The 13,439-nt window shown below is 47.4% G+C and overlaps 1 pseudogene; it reads right to left on the bottom strand.

Moving 5' to 3' along the window:
- Positions 1–1,379: 1,379 nt before the first annotated feature.
- LOC125718413 (putative nuclease HARBI1) lies at positions 1,380–10,304 on the bottom strand (annotated as a pseudogene).
- Between the last annotated feature and the right edge of the window lie 3,135 nt (positions 10,305–13,439).

Raw genomic sequence — 13,439 nt, 5'->3', positions numbered from 1 at the left:
ACTCTGTTGAAGTACTTTAATAGAAACACGTATGTCCAAGATGAAAAGGTTCCTGAGGTGGAGGGATCTCACACATAAGGCTGACAAGTACATGAAAAATGAATTGGTATATACTGTATACATATTTAGCAGTAGAACAATGTTACAATTACACATTTGCAAGTACAGCCAATAGCATTTTAAATAAGACTGAATCAATTCCATTTTGAAAAATTAGACTAAAGTGCTGCAAGAAGTCTAACGGTTTGTAGCATATTTTTAAAAGCCTAATTAACTACGTCTGTATCGACTCCCTTTTGTTTGACCTCCTTGCAAAATCTATACAGATACAAAATGCAACCTATTATTATTACTATTATTATTTTCATCGTTGTTATGTCTTAATTACACAAGTTTTTATTTACATTTTTCAACAGTATGTTGAAGTGTGGAGTAGTATGATTACAATGCACAAGTAAGCACATTAGAAATACAAACGTATTCCAAACATAGTCTATGAATTTCTAGTACATTTTAATTAGTAATAAGAGCACTTTATTCGACCTGGGCAGTGACCATGGATTTTTAGCGATACACATAATGATTACGTCAGAAAATATGATTTATTTTCCCCATCTAGACTGGTATTTCATTTCCCGATTTCCGTATCCTGATTTTTTCAAAACAAAAAACAAAATCGGTTATTTCAAGATTTTGGTATTTCCACTTTAAAACAAAAATCCTTCCACAGATCCCAGAGGCAGCTGAAATGAATCACAGAAGGGCAGGAACAAGAGTTAAGACTAATCTAGGTAAGTAATCTGGGCTTAGACAGTACACTGTGCACATGGATGCTGGACTTCCTGAGCAACAGACTCCAGAAGGTCATGATGGAAGATGCGACATTATTCACTCTCATCCTGAACACTGGTCCACCACAAAGGTGAGTCCTCAGCCCAGTCTTCCCCTCCCTCTTTACCTATTCCCCATCCATGCTACCAACACTGCAGTGAAATTTTCTGACAACACCAGAATAGCAGAACTAATATCGGACATTAATGAGACAGCCTACAGAGAGGAGGTTCAGTATGTGGCAGAATGGTACTGTCACAATATGCGCTTAATCACTACAAAAACAGAAGAAATTATGTAAGCCTCAGGAAATCAAAGCCCAGAGAGCACTCTGCCCTTTGCATGCACGGGGAGAAGGTAGAGAGGGTAGGGAGCTTTAAGTTTCTTTGTGTGCACATCTTGGACGACCTCACCTGGACCACACACATCTCCCATCAGGTGGCGAAGGCCAAACAGAGGCTTTACTTCTGAAGGAAGTGAAGGGACTCCTACCCCAGTAATCACCTGCAGACCAACTTCTACCAGTCAATAATAGAGAGCCTCTTGATCTACTGCTGCATGGTATGGTTGACCAGCTGCCCAGAAGAGAACAGGAAGAACCTGCAACAGGTGGTGAGGGCGACATCAGACCAGCGGCACTACACAGGCCTCCATCAGAGACATTAACACCGGCCGACTGCAAAAGAAAGCCAGTTGCATTTCAAAGTATCCCACCCAGCCTGGACGTCACCTGTTCTATACACTGCCCTCTGTGGGACTCTTGGAGAGGAACAGGACAGATCGGGGACATCAGCAGGAAACTGACATGGTCGATTAAACCCTTTGTTTCAATGCATGGGGGCAACAAACTCCTGCCGCAAGTGAGAGGCCAAATGGACGGATGACCCCAAATTGAAAATAGCCACATGAGTGACTCTCAGCCGAATTGGCAGCAAGACTCTGTCACCATCACCTCCCTGTTTACCGGCTTCTACATTTTCTTCATTTGCGTCATTCTTACTTCTTTCCTGTTCCATCCTCCTTTAAGCTATCTCCCATGCCGTCTGTGCTCATGTACTCTCCTTCGCCATCTCTAGCTGCATCTAGCTGTGAAGTGAACTATTGGGTGATATTTTGCTAACTAAGCCAAAATAACAGGAATTAGGCTACACCCCTGGTAGGACTGTTTGATAGCACAGCAGAAACCGATAGATGTCGCTATAAATAGGGAAATTCTGACAAGGAAGGAAAATGTATTAAAACACCCAGCATCCCCCCCCATTTCTGTGCAGGCCTTTACCTGGTGATTCTTCTCCCTCCACAAACGGACCCAAAATAGAAATTACTTTGTCATGTAAGTTTACGATGGCCACAGAATAAACGTTTCAAAGTACATAAAAGACAGACAAATACAACAACATTATAACAAGCAATGTTTATCTAGGTGCTGGTTAGTTATACAGAACTAACTAACTCACTGCTAGTGAACTTCCTCATAGCGGGTACTGCAACTTCTTAAGCATATTACATATTACATTTAATCAAAAGGTGCGCCCTCCTCTGGTCTGGAAGCATAAATTTCTGGTAAACACCAAGTTATTTTTTTAAAAAAGGTTTAACTCACTATTCCACATTAATAAAGTGGATTTAACTGATACAAAGGCGTTAGAAACTATGCATCCCCCAGTTTTAGCAGGTGCATATATATTTAAGCGGGTCATCCTATCGTGACGTTTTATGCCAATACACCGATGCGGATCAGGGAATCTTACCATCCCCAGTGTATCCCTTCCCTATGTGCCTGCCCCTTATCTAGGGGTGTAGGACTGACCCAGTTCCTGCCCGTCTCCCGCCAGCGCTGGTCCATCAGCCACAGGCACTCTAATCCAGCCTTAAGGCAACCTGACCCCCACCCTACAAACCCACACTAGCATCTCTGAGTGGTATCAAAAACTCTAATAAAGAGGTCAGTCAGTTTTCAGGTCAGTAGGCTTCACCCTGGTCCCATAACCCTCACGCTCAGGCTCTTTGTGACTGGGCTGCTGCTGATGCCCCCTGCTGGACATGCACGAAACAGCGCTGAGAAGTAAAGACCCCCAAAAGCGTAGTAGCCATATAAAGCTCCTGGACAAGCCATTTAACTAAGCTAAATGAACAGTCAGCCCCCCCACACAAGTACCATGCAAACACGCTGGTTATTTAAGAGCTGTGAATGTGTCGCTACAGCACAGAAACACACTTTTGGTACAGACTCTCATGGGCCATGCTGACAATCTTGCTGCTCTCCAAGCCAAAGGAGGGATCCAGCTCGTCCGTTAATATTTGTGGAAACCTAGATGTTCACTGACTGCTCTACGTGTCTCAGCGTCCAGCAGGGTCAGGGTTATTCATAAATGAGCTCACCAGGATGGCCCACTCCTCTTGCCTTCTACAGGAGGCCTAACCCTGTTTCTTTTTGGAGAAACAGTTTCTCTCTATCCTAACCCACCCCAAAACCCCAAACCCAAACCTAATGGAAACCCTAAACCGGCCCATGTGGGGGGTTGTCCGCCGGGGTGGGAGGGGGATGGGTCCCAGTTGATGGGGCCCTTCCGCCCTGGACCCGCTTTCCTCGGTGGGAGGGTTGTGGGCGGGACTGGGGGGCTCGCCACCTGCCCCCCCTCTGCGCGTCTCCTTGTACGGGGGTTGATGCCCCCTTAGTCCCTCACGGGCTCCCTATCGGGTTGGGCAGGTCGTTGTCTAGGGGGTGTATGGCTGTGGGCCCTTGTGCCTTGGGGGTGGCCTCGGTTGCCTGGTTTCCCCTGCTTTCACTTGGGTCCGGGAGTGGGGGGGCGCTGTCATGTCCCCTGACGGCATCAAATGCCAGCACATCCAATGACAAATCAGTTCACACCTACACTTGCACATACAAGAAGGGGTGCATAAGAGGTTGAGCGATCAGTATCTGTCACGATCGGTCGCGGAGGTAACAGCAGCGAGCAGCGATCGTGCGGGTAAGGAGCAGGCAGGCAAGCGGGACACGGGGAAAACGGGGGTTTATTAAAGGTAAACGAGGTGCAGGGAACATCAGACGCTGACTGACATCAATGACGGACAAGGGAAACCGGGGAGACCAGGACTTAAATACACAGGACTAATCAAAGTAACTAGACAAAGCTGGAGACGATCAGGGAAATACACGTGGGTAATCAGGGGGCGTGGCACACACGAGGAGCGGACGAGCCGGGTATGACAGAACCCCCCCCCAAAGGCGCGCTTCTCCGGGCGCGCCAAGGAAGGGGCCGACGGACGGGACGAGGCAAAACAGGACCTGAAAAACAAAACCAGAAATCAACGCGGGACCGGGAACAAGACAGAGGCACAGAACACAGCGAGGGACAAGACAAAGGACAAAACCTGACAGAGGGCTGGGAAAGCAGACAGACAGACGAGAAAGGGCGAAACAGAGGGCACAGGCGGGACACAAGGGCCAGGAGTGAACAGAGGAAACACAGAAGGACGAGGAGCAGAGACGGGAGGAACAAAGCAAGGGGGAGCAAAAAACGAAGGGGCAGAGACAGGCGGGACAAAGGCAGGGGCGTAGGGAGACAAGGAGGGGGAACAAAGGGGAGCCCGAGGGAGACCCAGCGGGCGACGGGCGGCAGCCGGAGGGGCCGCAGACGGCCGGGAGGCCGGAGCTGGAGGGGACCACGGAGGGGCAGAGGAGACAGGGCGAGGGACCCACGGAGGGGCCAGGGAGGGAGCAGGAGGAAGCACCAGGGAAGGGGACGAGGGAGCTTGAAGGGGCCAGGGCGAAGGCATGGCGAGGGGGGGAGCCGCCGCAGGCGGCGACGTCCTCCGACGGGCCGAAGGTGGGGGCCCCGCAGGCGACCGAGGAGCCGCCGTCGGGGAGCCCCCAGGCGACCGACCAGGCACTGGAGGGGGGAGCGAGGCAGGGCGACGAGGCATCGGAGAGGGACCCGCAGGCGCCAACCGAGCCCCAGCGCAGGCGAGGCAGGGCGAGCCAGGGGGCAGGGCGGGCGGGACCCCAGCCCTGCATCTGTGTCCCCTCCCTTTACGGGACACAGACATGATGACCCCAGGTCGGGGTCGAGTTCGCCGGGGCGAGGGAGAAAAAAAGTCACTGGGGGAGAAGGGACAGGAGCTGGAGCTGCTGCAGGCGGAGGGGGCGCCTCTGGAGCTGCTGCAGGCGGAGGGGGCGCCTCTGGAGCTGCTGCAGGCGGAGGGGGCGCCTCTGGAGCTGCTGCAGCTGCGGAGGGGGCGCCTCTGGAGCTGCTGCAGGCGGAGGGGGCGCCTCTGGAGCTGCTGCAGGCGGAGGGGGCGCCTCTGGAGCTGCTGCAGGCGGAGGGGGCGCCTCTGGAGCTGCTGCAGGCGGAGGGGGCGCCTCTGGAGCGCGGTCAGGAACTGGAGCGCGGTCAGGAACTGGAGGCTGTGGGGGCAAGGACCCGGGAGCTGCAGGCTGCTGCAGTGGGGGCGCGGACCCGGGAGCTGCAGGCGGCTGCAGTGGGGGCGCCTGCCCGGGTGCTGCAGGCGGCTGCAGTGGGGGCGCCTGCCCGGGTGCTGCAGCAGGCGAAGGGGGCTGCGTAGGCAGCGAAGGCGGCTGCGCAGGCAGCAGCGGCAGCGAAGGCGGCTGCGCCGGCAGCAGCGGCAGCAAAGGCGGCTGCGCCGGCAGCAGCGGCAGCAAAGGCGGCTGCGCCGGCAGCAGCGGCAGCAAAGGCGGCCGCACGGGAGCGGGGTCCGCCGGCAGCAACGGAGGGAGGTCCTCTGTACCGGCGATCGCCGGTTTCCTTCGTCTCCCTCGCTGGCGCCTGGCGGTGGCGGGAGGCGGCGCGACGTCCGTAAAAACGGACGGCGGAAGAAAGGCCTCCGGCTCCGGGTAAGGGTAGAGGAAGGACTCCTCGTCCTCGTCCTCACTGGAGAGCCAGTACTTCCACACGGGATCGGGGTCGCGTGTGGTCAGCCTCCGGGCTGGAGGTAGGGCGGGTACTTCCCTCTCGTCCTCTGTCGGGAGCCAAAGCCTGGAGAGCGAACAGGCGCCGAGATAGATCGGCTCTTCTGGGAACCTCTTCCTCCCTCTCCGCTTCTTTTTGTGGTCCGTCATTCTGTCACGATCGGTCGCGGAGGTAACGGCAGCGAGCAGTAATCGTGCGGGTAAGGAGCAGGCAGGCAAGCGGGACACGGGGAAAATGGGGGTTTATTAAAGGTAAACGAGGTGCAGGGAACATCAGACGCTGACTGACATCAATGACGGACAAGGGAAACCGGGGAGACCAGGACTTAAATACACAGGACTAATCAAAGTAACTAGACAAAGCTGGAGACGATCAGGGAAATACACGTGGGTAATCAGGGGGCGTGGCACACACGAGGAGCGGACGAGCCGGGTATGACAGTATCATTATTATTATTACTTTTTAGTGTATGTTATAGATAAAGGAATTGAAATATACATGTATATGTGTAGGATCACGGCTGTGTGTCTGCTGCATATATATACTACCTATTTGTAACATTATTATTAGTATTATTGCTGATATTGTTGCTGATATATTTTTTGTTGTCTGATATCCTTGTAATGAGTGTTATGTTCCTTATGGTTGTTTGTACTCTGTATTCCCCTACACTTTGTTTTCTCCCACCTTTTTTACTATTCTTATTATCATATATATATATATATATATATATATATATATTTTTTATTATTTATTTATTTATTTTTCCCACCATGGTGATTAATATCTGTTATTGTTATGATTGTTGTGTCGGTGTCCCCCTCCCCCACCCCTCCTTTTTTGTTTGTTTTTTAATCACGGTACTAGGGGGCTGTTCCACGAAGCGAGCTTATAAAATCGAGTATTTGTAATAGCCTTCCTTGAGTTAACTTCAGGCTCATTGAGTTCCACGAACAAAATTAAGGTGTATTTAATCTCCGCTAATTCAAGGCATGCTTGATAAGCGAGACTCGTGCGCGTCCACGCGATATAAAAGGCAGCCTTGTTAATCGATGCTGGATAAGTAAGAATGGAAGCAAAGGAAAGTGCTGCGGTTTTTTCCCAGGCAGAGCAAGAATTATTATGGCAAGCCTATGAGGACTATAAAGATATAATAACTAGAAAGGGGGACACGAGCCGTATTATCAAAGCTCGTGAGGCTGCATGGCAGAAAATAGCTGACAGGTGAAATGCGTAAGAACATGATTTAAGTAATCTTTGTGTTAAGGATGTAAAAATATTTAACAACTAAATGAGAACAGTTTCAAGCCTTCAAAATGTATAGTCATTAATATTTCCTTTTCATATGCATTTTGTTACCAGTTGTAAGGTACTTTAAGGTTATTTTAACAGATTGATAAACAGGACAGCATGTTAATTATATGGGTCCATCTTGGATAAAAAGTGATATGTAATTGTAATTATTAATAATGCTTGGTTTAAGGAGCAACATGAGTGGAACGAAAAGGTCCTGGCAGCAAGTGAAGATTAAATACAAAAATATTCCTCAGAATGGTAAACGGTAAATCTAATTAGAACTACATTTTTAAAGAATTCATTTAAAACCCGCTTTGCATTTGTATAATTTAGCCACCAAAAAGAGAGCTGCGGCTGGGGGCCCACCTCCCCCAGCCGGGGGTCCACCTTCCGCAGCCGGGGGCCCACCCCCTGCAGCCTGTACCCCAGCCGAGGTGATGGTCCTTACACAGAACTGTGCACGGCCTATTATTGATGGGATTGAGGGAGGAACATCCTCAGACGTTGTTCCTTCTAGTCATGTGCAATCTTATGTTAGAGGTATGGTAGGTCTTTACTCTTTTTCTCCTGTCTGCCTTGCTTTCTGTTAAATGTCTTAAATATTCTAATGCATTACAGCAGTGGGTGGTGTCTTGACCCTCTTGGATCCTGAACAACAGTCATTAGAATCTGTTGTGAGTATTGTATTTAATCATATACTTTGTATATGTATTTAATTATATACACTGCAATAACTGTGGGTTTTATATTTAATGTTTCGGTCCAATGCCTTTATCTGCTGCTAATTCTGTCATGTATTGTGGTTTTTGTTCACTTAAGTTAATTCTGTAAGTTAAGTCCCGCTTCTAATGGAAACACTTTTACTTTAGTTGTACTGTTAATACTTATAGTCAGGCATTGTACAGCAATAAGCATACCACTGCATGTCATACTTTGTATGTGACTAAAGTTGAATTTTACTGCATTGTTGGTTATATTTACCATGACCACAAATGTTCCCTTTTTGCAGATCGCTGGGCCATCCACGACGCAGGAGAGTGAGGAAACGGTTTCTGTTTGCTCAGAAATGCTAGCTATATGAACTTTAAACTATTTTGCAGCGAATAACATTTGTCTCTTCCTTATAAACCCATGCAGTATTTGCTGTGTACAGGAGTCTGAAGAACCAGGTGGGCGACGCTCTCAGCCCTCATCAGCACTGCCCTCCAAGACAGTCAAAGAAAGAAGTAATGAACTGTTTAATGTAATAAGAATGAATGAATAATTCCTATTGTTTCCTCCTAATGAGACAGATATCCGTGCTATTGACAAGAGGTATTTGATCCAGGAAATAGACGTCCGAAAAGCAGACCTTGAATATAGACAACTGGAAATAAAAAAAACTGAAGCTTGAAATTAAAAAACTGGAGAGAGATGTAAGTGATTAACATCACTTTAATGTCTACATTCAGTGTTCACTGTTGTAAATGCTTCCCCCCAACAGGATATGAAAGATTAAATAAAAATGAAGAAATGTCTCTAATTGTTTCTCGGGGGGGGGGGGGGGGGGAATACATAAATGAAATTTACAACAAAATCAACCAAAATATGTTTTGCGTACACATCTATCACAGCTCTACCACCCATGTGGTCTTCCACTGCTATGCCCTCTTCCCATTGCTCATCCTGCATCATTATTGGCATACGCTCCTGCTGCAGTATGGCCACATTATGCAAAATTGCACAGGCTACTACAATGTCACACGTTCTGTCTGGTGTGACTCTGAGATGCTGCAGGCAGTTAAACCTGGATTTTAACTGTCCAAAGGTCATTTCAATGCGTGCCCTTGTCTTACAATGGGCATGGTCGAAATGTCTTTCTCCTTGTGTTGCAGGATCTGTATATGGTGTGAGAAGAAAGGGCAGACATGGGTACCCTCTGTCACCAAGCAGCACACCAGGAAAAATTCCTATAATAGAATGAACGTAGACACATTAGACTGTAGTATAATAAACTATAGTGTATTTGTGAATTTTAGTTGACTTGCCTTGTCTGAGGCTTTGAGCCAAAGAAGACTCGCGAAAAATTTTGGCATCAGTACTGATCCTGGCCTTTTTGCCAAAATGTTTGAAATTAGATGTTCAGCAGTGCATGCCATCTGAAACATTTTAGGAAATGGTAATGACATACATTGATATTGTTGGACGACTACACTTTCACCTCATATATAAATGTGAGGTATTATCAGTACTTACCTGCACATTAATACTGTGATATAATTTGCGGTTTATGTAATCAGGCTCTGTTGGACCTGCTGGAGCCTTTATCCTCACGTGTGTACAGTCAATGGCTCCAATGACGTTAGGAAAGCCTGACAAATTAAATTCAGTTACTTATCGATTAGTTACGTAATGATTTATGTGTTGTAAATGAGTAGATGTTTAAAGATTCAGCACCATTAATTCCAAAGAAAGTTTCCTTAACGGCAAGAATTCCTCGGTGGCCAGGAAAGGTAATGAATATATTTAAAAAGGACTTTAACGCAACGTAAACCTTCCTGATTTACACTGTATAGCTTTGCTTAAATGTTCAGCATCCCCCACACTGTACAGAAATGAACCACTGGCAAAGTAACGCAAAGCGATACACAAAGACTGTGCAACCGTAAGGGCTTTAGAGCGACGTGTGTTTTTAGAAATGTAAGGTTCCAATAACTGACACAAATATGCAATACTGCGTCTGCTAAATCTATAGCGATCATATAAATTATCATCAGGAAAATGTAACGGATCTATCCTGGGCGAAAGTACTTGTGGAACCTGTTGCCTTAAAGCTCTACGAATGAGCCGCACTCCCTCATCAACTGGATTATGAATAAACGGGCACGCCATGGTTATTCATGTAAAAGTCTTCAATGCACTCCTTGTCATTTTAAACTTTCTGAGTAATTGGAATCATCTGCATGTAATCTGTAATAATTTTATTTTGGAGGGTTGATGTGTGTGAGTGAGGGAGAGAGAGAGTGAGAGAGGAAGAACAGCATCAGAATAATCCCAGCCCCGCAGAATGTCGTGCTGTGACATCACATGGCTTGTCCAATCATATTCATCAAGCTAAGCTAAGCTTCACAGCTAACCTGCCACGGAGCAGGCTTGTCCAAGAGCATATGTTGACATAGTAACTAAGCGGAGCTTCAGGTTAGCCTCGTTCGTGGAACCGAATTTGGAAAAATTAAGCCGGGATTGTCGAAATAAGCCTGACTTTTGAGGTTAGCTCGCTTCGTGGAACAGCCCCCAGGTTTAACCGGCTCGCAGGTATAGCGACAGCACTCATGGCACTCAGAGTCATCACAATGTGAATTGCCTGAACTAGATGGTGATCAGTCCACAATCCACACTCAAAGTCGTCACAGTAGTTTTCCCATCCCTTCCCCACACAGTGAATCTTCGCTCCCTTTCCTTGTTGTATGATGCCATTTAATTCCCTCCATATCTGATTCCTGTTACAAATGGGCATGGTCAAGAACAGAGGAACAACCCAACAAAACAAGGGACTTTATTTAAAGTAAAGCAAGACAAACCACTGGCCAAACTCGAACAGGCGAAAATAAAGGGAAGTGCTAACGGCAGCTGCCCATTCAATACATTAAGCCATGTATCAGTGTGGGGAACAGGAGAATTGCCATAGAAATAATGTCATTCAGTCCCATTATATTCAAAAGAAGACAGGCATTTCTACAGCTGGTATCTCCAAAACTAGGCAACTCTCAGAACACCATAGATCAGTGGCCTATACTACCAAGGGAGTTTAACCAAATCAAACTTAACCCCGAGGTAATTTGTGAACGCGAGGTTGACAAAATCAGGTTGAATCAATCGAGGCTAATCAGTACTACGACGCCAGTTAAGAAGTTGATTTGTTCAATTGGTGTTAACTTAATCGGTGCTTGTGCTCGTTCACATAAATGGAGCACGATCGGCAGCGCAAGGCACTGTTTGAGTCATGGCGCGAGCGCCATACTTTACGGAGGCAGAGTGCATGATAATCATGCAAGGTTACGAGGAGTTCAAATCAACGATACAAGGGAAGTCTAACACCCCTGCAGCTAACAAAAGCAGGCAGGCTTGTTGGCAACGAATTCTTGGTCTAAAATATCTCACGGTCGCTGATTAGACTATGAAGCGTTGTCTGAAAAGAACTGAAATACTGTTAATAAATACAGAGGCTCACAAATTCGTCACAATTCAGAAGTAAGCCTGTTTGCTGTTAAGTAATGTAACGCTCTCTAAAGTTCCATTACTGTGATGTTACTCAGAATTTAAACCTAATGGTAACTTAACTGATATGATTCCAGATGCAGTAATACTGCACAGCGTACTGCGCAGCAAGTCAGGATGAAATATAAAAACATCATGACAAGTGGTAGGGGTGTGTATTTATACTCATTATGAAAGATTTCTGTGTAGCCTCCAGATAATAGTGTGTTTCTATGTGTCACAGCTAATAAGAAAAAGCTGTCTATAAAGGCAACAGGTGGAGGGCCACCTCCGGAAGCCTTCAGACGTGCTGAATTTGGCAGTAGCCAACAACATAGGACGGCCCATCGTGGAGGGTGTTGAGGGTGGTGTCCGGTCAGACCCTGGTGCCTCAGATATGTGCACCGTTTATGTGCAGGGTAATATTGCAATAACATTGTACAGCGTGATAATCTGTGCAATCATGAAATTCAAATTCATGTGTTATGTGCAGCGGAGGGGGGGGTAATATGCAAGTGCTCCAGCCACCTGCAGAGCCCAGCACCTCCTGTGATCCTCAGGTACAGGTAAGTGCAGAAATGACTAGGTGTGCCCAATGTTGATGCATCTTTACCTATATTCCTTTATTGTTCAGGAGGACTTGGGTGAGGACACTTTGTCGGCATTGTCTGACAAGCACATCCAGGTAGATGCATTTTATCACACGTGTGATTCCCCCAGCATAATACAGTATAGCATAGCATTTAGACCTCTGCACAGATTCTGTGATTCTACTGTCCTTAAGTTGTAATTCGCATTCTGTAATTCGCAATCGATGATGCCTATGACCCTTGAGAATCCTATGAGAAATTGTGTCAGCATAAGCAATTTCCCTATGGCAATAGAATAATTTCATACTGTGATTTACATGCGATTGCATGAAACCCCTTCTTTATTCCGCAGAGCACTTAAATGACCAGGGAAAACCACAAATGCATCCAACAGTTTAGATAGAGCAAGCACCACTTTGCAAACCTCACGGCAAACAGTATTCTTGCTCAGATGTTCAGCATCACCGATGTAATACATAAACTGGCCACTGGCAAAATATCTGAGTGCAAGGCATACTGTATGCTCGATCGTGAGGGCATTGCTGCGGCGAGTGGAATTAGAGACCTCTGGACAGAGCAACTGGCAAAGGTAACAAATTCCCTCAGATGAAAATCTGTACCTTTCATGGAGAATATCGTCCGGGTATGCCAGCGGAGGTACGTCGGCATTGTCTTTGGAGAAATTGTAGTGGGAGGGGCGGTGCTCATATAGGGCTTGCTTACGCGGAAACATTGACTTAACCAAGAACAAAAACTGCTCGGAGCAGTTTTGAGACTTAGCGTAAATTGCCATAACAACATGTCTCGACTAAAATCTACCCACCGTTCGTAGTACGGGTTAATCGCGAAGTTGCACTACATGTCATCAAGTTACTCACAAAGTTACCCCGATAAGCCAGTTACCCCGCTTCGTAGTACAGGCCACAGGGGTCTCCAGCTCTGGTCCAGGAGAGCTACTATCCAGTAGGTTTTCTGTCCCACTTGGCTTCTGATAAGCCACACCTGTTCCTGGTATTTACCTGAGAACAGGTGTGGCCCATCAGAAGCCAAGTATGAAGTTGGAGAATCCTGACATGATGGATAGCTAACACTAAATTCCCCCTAAATCCCCCTTTTTCAGTTTTGTGGGGGGAGTTGGTCTCCCCTTTGTAGTTATAACAGCTGCCACTCTTCGGTGAAGGCTTTTCGCAAGATTTTGCAGGACCTGCTACAGCACCTGGGGGAGGTGCACCGGCTCGTCTGTAACCAGCAGCCTCACTTAAGTACACATCAGATACGGGCATATGATACCCACTGTCAGGGGTCACCATTGGCAGTGCAAGCTGCTGTCTGGCTCTACAGTCCCCCCCCGAAAGCGAGGGTGATACCCCAAATTAGTGGGACATTGGACAGGACTATGTGAGCCGCTGGAGCAGCTGTCCAAGATGGTGTACTGAGTGAGGTTGGTATCAGGGTGGCAGACAGTTGTGGCGCACTGTGACTGACTGGCCCTGCATCATCCCCACGACGATACGCCTCCCCTGAAGGTGCAGAGAGGATGCGGGAAGGAGCTGAA

Source organism: Brienomyrus brachyistius, chromosome 22 (genome assembly GCF_023856365.1).
Source record: "Brienomyrus brachyistius isolate T26 chromosome 22, BBRACH_0.4, whole genome shotgun sequence".
NCBI classification, from domain to species: Eukaryota; Metazoa; Chordata; class Actinopteri; order Osteoglossiformes; family Mormyridae; genus Brienomyrus; species Brienomyrus brachyistius.
The sequence above is the reverse complement of the archived record's forward strand: the minus strand, read 5'-3'. Positions and strand labels throughout refer to the sequence as shown.